The sequence below is a fragment of the Salmo salar genome, chromosome 12 (genome assembly GCF_965601325.2).
Source record: "Salmo salar chromosome 12, fSalSal1, whole genome shotgun sequence".
NCBI classification, from domain to species: Eukaryota; Metazoa; Chordata; class Actinopteri; order Salmoniformes; family Salmonidae; genus Salmo; species Salmo salar.
The window spans coordinates 42269177-42278459 of record NC_138302.1 but is presented as its reverse complement, the minus strand read 5'-3'; the positions used below and the strand labels follow the sequence as shown (position 1 = coordinate 42278459).

Sequence of the window (9283 nt, the reverse complement as noted above, 5' to 3'; positions counted from 1 at the left end):
GAGTAGGATTGATCCAAACGTTCTGACCACAACAGCAGTCAAGCACCCAAGCTAACTGGCTAACATTGGCTAGCTTGCTAGCTACTTCCAGACCCAAATGAGAAAACACCCCACTCTGACCATTTTACTCGCCCTAGCAGAGCTAGTTAGGCTGTTTTCACAATTTAATTTAGCTTTTTGCCAACATTTACTGACACCGGCCATATTCAATGGGTGTTGTGCATTCGTAAATTCATCAGTTATTCTGCGCTATGGCACACTCAGATGAGTCTTTTGTTAAGACATGTAGCTAGCTAAACAATGAACCATAATCCCAGCTCATGACGTTGCTACGCTGCATGAATCTGCAGGGAGCTAACCAATCAGGTTCAATGTTAGCTAGCTAACGTTAGGCTATAACTAGTCAAGCAAATGGCTCTGGGATACGAATAATAAGATCATACACTTAACGTTGGCTAGCGAGCCAGCAAGCTAACGTTAGCTAGCTAACAGTACACTTTAACTTGAAATGAAACCACTTTGTCAAAATTTTAAACATGTAATATCTGAAAATGTAACTCGCTAGACTTTCTTACCCATATACATCATGGATGGACGCGTCTCCTGTCGGATGCCATGGTTGCCCTTAGTTTGAAGATGTAATCCGGAAACAGGTTTTTTCTCCATCTCCTTAGCCATCATACTCGAATTTCACTGACTTAAAAACTCGGTCCTCCAGAATGTGGAGAGCATACACGTAACGTTAGCTAGCTAACAGTACACTCTAACTTGACATTAGACTTATTCAATTGTACTATGTGATACATAAAAAAGCTGCGTTAGACAGGATTACCTAGACACACAGACCAGCTCAAATAGAAAAATGGGTGCTATATGGCAGGCCAATCCAAACTCATCTCTGGGCATGTCCAGCCCACTCATTATTTCAGCCAATCATGGCTAGCGGGAAGGTTGCCATCTTTTTCTGTGGCTAAACCAACTACGCTCATTTTGATTTAAAAAAACATACTTTCAAACAGCTCTCCTGTGAAGTAGTGACCTGTGACATACGCCTAGTTTCCTGAAACAGGCCACATATTTTCTTTTACAATTGAATTAATCCATTAAATAAATAATACTGTCACATCAAATTGCATTATTATTGTACACTAGCCTACTCCCCTATCGACAATATGTTATCAACTCGTTTTCACCAAAAATAACTTTCAAATTATCCAAATTTGCCTTATCAACACAGTAGGCCTACATATCAACACAGTAGGCCTAAATATTTCCTATCGATATCACAACTTAAATATAGCCTACTTACTACTCAATCGGATCAGGGAGATCTTGATAGTTTCCTTAGAGACGTTGAAAATAATTATCTGGGGCAGACACTCTCGAAAATCGCTTCTGCCTCTTGTAAAAAAAAAAAAAAAAAAAGAATGTCTGTGTCGCCACCGAGCTCTCAAATAACGTGCCCTTCTCTCACTCTATGAATGGTCACTGCAATCCAGATTCCTTTGGATGTCCCTACCCTGAATGCTAAACCCTAAACTATAACCCTTAACGCTAAACTAGAACCCTTAACTAACACTGAACTTAACCATATTACATGTATAGTTGATTGAGGAAGGGATATCCCAACAATCCTGAATAGCATGTGTAACCGATGTGAAATGGCTAGTTAATTAGCGGTGGTGCGCGCTAATAGCGTTTCAATCGGTGACGTCACTCGCTCTGAGACTTGAAGTAGGGTTGCCCCTTGCGTTGCAAGGGACGTGGCTCTTGTGGCGCGATGGGTAACGATGCTTCGGTGGGTGTCAGTTGTTGATGTGTGCAAGGGTCCCTGGTTCGAGCCCAGGTTGGGGCGAAGAGAGGGACGGAACCTACACAGTTACATTGATGCTGTTGACCCGGATTGTTGGTTGCTGCGGAAAAGGAGGAGGTCAAAGGGGGGGTGAGTGTAACCGATGTGAAATGGCTAGTTAGTTAGCGGTGGTGCGCGCTAATAGCGTTTAAATCGGTGACGTCACTCGCTCTGAGACTTGAAGTAGGGTTGCCCCTTGCGTTGCAAGGGCTGCGGCTTTTGTGGCGCGATGGGTAACGATGCTTCGTGGGGTGTCAGTTGTTGATGTGTGCAAGGGTCCCTGGTTCGAGCCCGGGTTGGGGCGAAGAGAGGGACGGAACCTACACAGTTACACATGGACCCTCTGGGAACACCTATGAACTCCTCTATTTGACTGAAAGCCATGGATACAACTCTTATTGGTTGTCTGATGTAGGTTACTGGGAACTGGTAACAACAGAGTCTGTGATTGGCTAACAACATTTAGATCGGTATACAGCGACATAAAATAATATACCATAAGGTGTTAGACAGATTACCTATAGATTGGACATAATCTTTTCTAGGCAATTAGCGATAACAGGATAGCGATAACAGGAAATACACAAGCCGTAGGCTACACTATAGCTCAAGGTGGCTACTTCGCAATGTCGGCTCGCACGGGAAAAACTGTAAATTTCTAACATTATGGTTGAGATTTAATTAATATAAACTATGCATGTTAGTTGCACGCAGATGTTAGTAAGGCGTTGGTATCATGTCAAGTCAGTCAGAAGTTCAATGGACAGCTATGTGGTAGTATGGTTGACTAGGCTTAATTCTGGCACATATCACCCCCCATAGTGCAAGTTACGTTTTTATTGTCATTACTGGCAGCTCCACAACCAGCTGAAGCGATGCGCTCCCTTTCAACCACCAATTTCACAGCACCGTTTGTTTGCGCATGGCCAGTTGCTCTCGAGGTCTTTCGGTCCCCCTCGAAACAACCGGCATCTTTACACTACAACATCTTATCACTGGAGCGTCAACGCTTGGGGGTAGGTCCATTTTTGTGTTTAATATTGATATATCAATAGAGTAGGCTGTCTTTTTTTTGGATAGGATGTTTGTTATAATATTATTGTAGGGTATGCGGTTCTTGTTGAATAGTCCTCAATTGATTGATACTTAGATATAGATAGGCGATATGCTATCGCTCAAAATACCTAATTTAATCCAATACATAGGCTACGTTTTTGTGATGGGAATCAAGGTCATGCCAGGGTTGATTTTGCGCTGTTTTTAAAGGCAATTAAACTGCTATCATGGGCTGAAACAGAAGGTATTTCATGAAATGTAAATCATGTAAAAATGTGTCAGTAGCCCACTGTTCTAGGTATATGTAGCATATATTGTCACAGCTAGACCTTATCTAACTTGTAGATAATCTGCTAATTGTAGGCTGAGCTGATAATGAAAAGGCTGTTCTTGTTAACATATCAACGTTTCTTGAAGCCCTGACTCTCTCCACCCAGTTTAATGATAATCGGAACAGCTGTGTTACCAGTCGCACTACATGGTCTTCCTTCTAGGTTAGAGGGTGGGAGGGATGCATTCATTCCCATAAATAGCCTACAATCAGTGACTTGAGTGAAGTGTTTAAGATTCATAATGTCAATATAAGGATAGCCTCTATATGAATCTGAGAACATATTTTGATAAGACTTTTAATAACACTGCTAGTTTAACTCCAAGCACAGATAGAAATTAATTTGCTTAGAATTAATCATGCAAACACTTATTTATTGTGGCACAGAGTCAGTGAGATTGAAAGCTATGATCTTATGTCCTCTATCCATGGAATTAATCCACTGAGCCACCAGGATGGAGCTAGCATGCCATATTTTTGTAACTCATACAAAGCTGTTCATTTTAGTCTATTAAAACAGACCCCATTTCAAAGGAAAAAAGTGCTCATTAAAATCAGGTGTGGCTAATTAGTGGGCCTGGCCAGCACACCTGAACACACTTAACAGGATAGAGAGTTTTGTTGACACTGAGAATGGAATGTATATGTTTTTAAATAACATTCTTATAACATTCAAATGTTTTCTTGTGGTTTTTATGGAAACTTTTCTTAATTTTCTGAGAACGTGACTTTAAATAGAACCATGAGGAACCCTGCTGAAAATGTTATGCCGAAGTACTGAAATTCCTACAGAAGAACGTTGTTTCTAAATGTTCTCCAAACAATTTGAGATCATTACTTTAATCATGAGGAAACATTGTGCTGAAATTCCCACTTAAGGTCCTCAGAACTTCATGTACTAGTTGGATGTCTCACTCCATGACCAAGGTTGACACACTTCAACGCTTTTATTTGAATTAATTGTTGTTTCGTTATGGCTACATGTTATTTTATCGCATTTGAATAAAGATATATATGGCTTAAAATTAGATTTAAATTGCATTTATATTTCACAAAATATTGCGGACTAATCAAATTTGAGCGGCAGGCACCGCATGCATGATACCTATGCAGCTTGGTAATGCTATTTCATAATTTAAAATATTCCTGCAGGTGTTTGGCAAAATAAGGAAGGGTGGCCGAATCATGACATGAGCAGATCGACTGAATTTCGATGGAGTCTTTGAATGCCGTAGAGCTCTGTGAATTGGGGGATGGCGACAAGCCCGCTGCCTGCGAGGTCACTACAACTCCGCGAAAAGGTACCCAGTCAAGACCTTGGACAGTAGCTAGCACTGGAATCGAGAACACGTCATATCAGGACGAGGAGCACGAGACGAGGTTCAGTCACCAGGGAGCAGACAGCTTGAGGATTCATCGGTCCACATCTAATGACAGGGGCTATCAGTTACAACCCCAGCCTTTCCAGCGAGATGAGCTGTCACACCGCTCTGAGGAGGGACATGAGACTGACTTTAAAAACCTTTCACTCGACTACGGGTTCATATTTGCCATGGTGTTCTTGGTGAGTGGAATTGTACTGGTGGTCATTGCCTACACCATTCCCCGAGAGGCAAAGGTCAACCCAGATCTGGTGTCAGCCCGTCAGATGGAGAAACTGGAGATGTACTACACACAACTGGGCTCGCACCTCGACAAGTGTATCATAGCAGGCCTGGGACTGTTAACTCTAGGGGGAATGCTCTTGTCCATCGTGCTAATGGTGTCCATATGCAAAGGTGAGCTGTACCACCAGAGGACATTTTTCCAACCCAGGAAAACATACGGGTCGATTCACCTCCGGATGAGACAGTTGGGCGAGGGGGAAGAATCTCTGTTTGAATGTGAACTTAGCCACACTGGCACCACAGCTCTAGCCACTAGGCCTACAGATGGAACACCGGTGCACAGTGGCACCCAACAGGAGTAGCACAATATGAGCACATTTCTATCCACAGACTGTCAAGGGTTGTAATCATTGCTTAACGGGCTTTGTAAAAAAGTGAATCCAGCAAGGTAAGTCGACTGTGGTTAAGACTATATAAGAGCACATTTGGAAATACACATCATGTATTGTTAGATGTAGGATCAAATCAGAGACTGAAATAGATAGGCTATGAAAAGCACAATGGGCACCCTTGAGGAATGCATAGAATAGGCTAACTTGACATGGTGCAAATAGATGGCTATCACTCTTTAAGAATTGAATATACAGTATGTCTGGATAACATATCACATCATTAATGAACAAAACATGTACAATATGTATAGGCCTACAAATGTTATTTACATTACATTTTAGTCATTTAGCAGACACACTTATCCAGAGCGACTTACAGTAGTGAGTGCATACATTTTCGTATTTGTTCGTACTGGTCCCCTCGTGGAAATCAAACCCACAGCCCTAGCGTTGCAAGTGCCATGCTCTACCAACTGAGCCACACGGGACATTATCATGTAAGGATACAATATGCCTTAAACTTAGTCACTGTAAACATACCAAGCTCCTGTGAGCCAATAAGCCAAGGTAAATATGTAGCAACTCACTGGAACCACTTAATCTGTTCCAAGAATATACAGCAGCACAAATATATGGTAAGAATATTTGAAGCACATAATCTGTTCCAACAATATACAGCAGCACATATATATGGTAAGAATATACAGCAGCACAAACAAAAAAATCCAAGCAAGTGAAATGTTTGATGTGCATTAGAGGCTTTTGAACAGGTTTTTGATTGACTTAAGAAAACCTTTCTTTTTTTTCATAATGATGTAGAAATATATATATATACATACAACACATTTTGAAGTAAACAACAACTTTTACTTCAAAATGTGTTAAGGGGAAAATGTCCGCACAATCATCCCAGTTGTTTGGACAAATATAGGCTTTATCTTTATAAAGACATCAGAGTCATTCGGTAAAACAGTCATCTGAATCTAATAATGGAAGTGTAGGTGTGAATTTCTCTCTCGCGCGCTCTTGCTCTCATGCTTTCTTTTTTAAATCAGCGAGTTAAACACCAGCACATAAGTCATTTATGTATTATAAATATTAAATCAAAGTTTATTTGTCACTTGCGCCGAATACAACAGGTGTAGACTTGCCAGTGAAATGCTTACTTACAGGCCCTAACCAACAGTGCAATTTTTAAGTAAAAAATAGGTATTAGGTGAACAATAGATAAGTAAAGACAGTGAAAAATAACAGTAGCGAGGCTATATACAGTAGCGAGGCTATATACAGGCACTGGTTAGTCAGGCTAATTGACTTAGTATGTACATGTAGGTATGGTTAAAGTGACTATGCATATATGATAAACGGAGAGTAGCAGTAGTGTAAAAGAGGGGGTGGTGGGTGGCGGGACACAATGCAGAGTCTGAGAGTCCTTTAGTTGCCTTTTGGCAAACTCCAAGCAGGCTGTCGTGTCGTGTGTCTTTACTGAGGAGTGGCTTCCGTCTAGCCACTCTACCATAAAGGCCTGATTGGTGGAGTGCTGCAGAGATGGTTGTCCTTCTGGAAGGTTCTCCCATCTCCAGAGGAACTCTGGAGCGCTGTCAGAGTGACCATTGGGTTCTTGGTCACCTCCCTGACCAAGGCCTTTTTGCCCCGATTGCTCAGTTTGGCCGGGCAGTCAGCTCTAGGAAAAGTGTTGGTGGTTCCAAACTTCTTCCATTTAAGAATGAAGGATGATCAATGGAAACTAGATGCACCTGAGCTCAATTTCGAGTGTAATAGCAAAGGGTCTGAATACTTATGTAAATTAGGTATTTCTGTTTTTTATACATTTGCAAAAAATTGTAAAAACCTGTTTTCGCTTTGTCATTATGGGGTATTTTTGTGTAGGTTGAAGAGTTTGTATTTATTTAATTAATTTCAGAATAAGCCTGTAATGTAACAACATTTTGATAAAGTCGAAGGGGCCTGAATAATTTCTGAGTGCATGTGGTTGTACAAGAGTAACAGAGGATGCTGTTGAAACTGCATATGTATTTTGTGAGATATTGTCAAAATCCAATGCCTCATGACAATTTTTAAGAATAATTTCAATGTGACAAACTTTTGTTTCTTCTCTCTCGACACTACGTCTCTTGTGTCCTCTTTATTTTTCCTCTGTGGTTGACTCTGTTTTTGTTGCTTATCAGCACAATATCAACATTCAGAGCCATCTGTGGATTTAAATATGACAGAACGGTTCATCTGATTGTTGGGATTGATAGAAGCAGTGGAACACGGGTAGGGTTTTTCTACAGTGTATTGAATACTTCTTGTATCCTTTTGAATACCTCGATTTGTCAAAGTAGCTGTAGTGCCATTATGCATGCCATCATACTTTGGTAGAGAGCCCCTTTGGAAGTTTTGTGCATATTTTCCATGGTGACCATCTGGCTAGTTCAGGGTTGGGGTCAATTCCATTGACTGAAATGGAATTGACCGACCCCAACTTAGGGCTGGTCTATTCCTTTAATGAACTTATTGAGCACATCTCATGTAAGACGGTATCAAGGGTCAGGGGTCACGATGTCAGAAGACATTGAGATGAGTGGGGAGGTATAGGCTACTTTTAGTTTTCCACTTGCCAATATGACGACCAGTTAAATCCCAAAGGCATTAGAAGGCACATAGGCCCGGGGTTTAACATGTCTGACAAGTTAAACTCCCTGATCCTATTATTGTAGGCTGTAGATAAAGGGACATTTGTTGAAATGCAGGACACACAAATACTAGAGGTAACAGAAAACAACATGAATGGAAAATGTGGGATAACTACTGAACAAGCCTACTATTGAGTTAATGTGAATGCAGAGTGCAATCCAAAATGGATACTGTACACAGAGTATGTCTGCTTGTTACTCCAGTTTAATTCAGACAGATGCCTTGGGTCAGATCCCCTTGGTTTTCATTTGGGTGTTTTCACCATAGAAATATAATCACTAAAACGTTGAGTGTATACCCATGAGTGATCCAGTCAAATTACTGTGGTCTGAAGGGATTTTGGACATTTCTAGGACTTTATATGGTTTTTACTGTAATTCCTTCTGTTCACAGAACTGACCATTGAGGTGAATTGATTGATAGTTTTAGATTCAAATGATTTAAAAAAAATGAATTAGAGAAGCTAACTGTTCTTGCCAACTATCATAGAATCAAGAACTGTGTCCACTCCATATGCTCAATTTCTACTGGGGTAAGCTCTTAGAATGCATCAGCACAACAGGACACAACATCATCATTGGAAACAACCTCTGCCACTGGTAGTAGACAATGCAGAGATTTTTTTGTGCTAGCGACTGCATGCGCAGCGGATGTTTAGCTGACTAACATGCTGCTGTCCAAGACCTTGGCATAGTAAACATATGACAGAGAAGAGTAATGCATGTCTCTCCCTGTGTCTTATCCCTCTCAGAGGCTATGTCCCACATGGCACCCTAGTGCATCTGATTCTATCAGATCGAGCGTTAACATGTATGCGGATGGTTTGGAGGTATAGCTGTGGTATGAGCTGACAAATCGGTGAGTGGCTACTCTTGTGTGTCACCAACCACTCCCTTTCTTATTATCGCTTCCATGTTAGAAGTTCAAACGGTGATATAAAGTGTAGGTTCTATCTTTGATAGAAATAATGGCAGCCATGTTTTCATGTTAATTTTAGATGTGTGTGTGTGGGGGGGGGTTAAAGTGTTTTCAGAAAGTATTCACATCCCTTTTTCCACATTGTTGTTTTCCAGCCTGAATTAAAAATGTATGAAATTCCGAATTGTTTTTGTCACTGGCCTACACACATTTTTACAAATTAAGTTATTGACAACACTTTGGATGGTGTATCAATACACCCAGGCACTACAAAGATACAGGCGTCCTTCCTAACTCCGTTGCCGGAGAGGAGGAAAAACGCTCAGGGATTTTACCATGAGGCCAAAGGTGACTTTAAAACAGTTACATACAATGATGGCTGTGAAAGGAGAAATCTGAGGATGGATTAACAACATTGTAGTTATTC

At 40.9% G+C, this 9283-nt stretch overlaps 1 non-coding gene across 1 annotated transcript; it reads left to right on the top strand.

The window, feature by feature from the left end:
* The first annotated feature begins 2397 nt into the window (after nucleotides 1-2397).
* LOC106565039 (transmembrane protein 74B) lies at nucleotides 2398-9036 on the top strand. Its single transcript, XR_014379700.1, has 2 exons — nucleotides 2398-2868; nucleotides 4392-9036. It is a non-coding gene; the product is annotated as a transmembrane protein 74B (transcript).
* The last annotated feature ends 247 nt before the right edge of the window (nucleotides 9037-9283 follow it).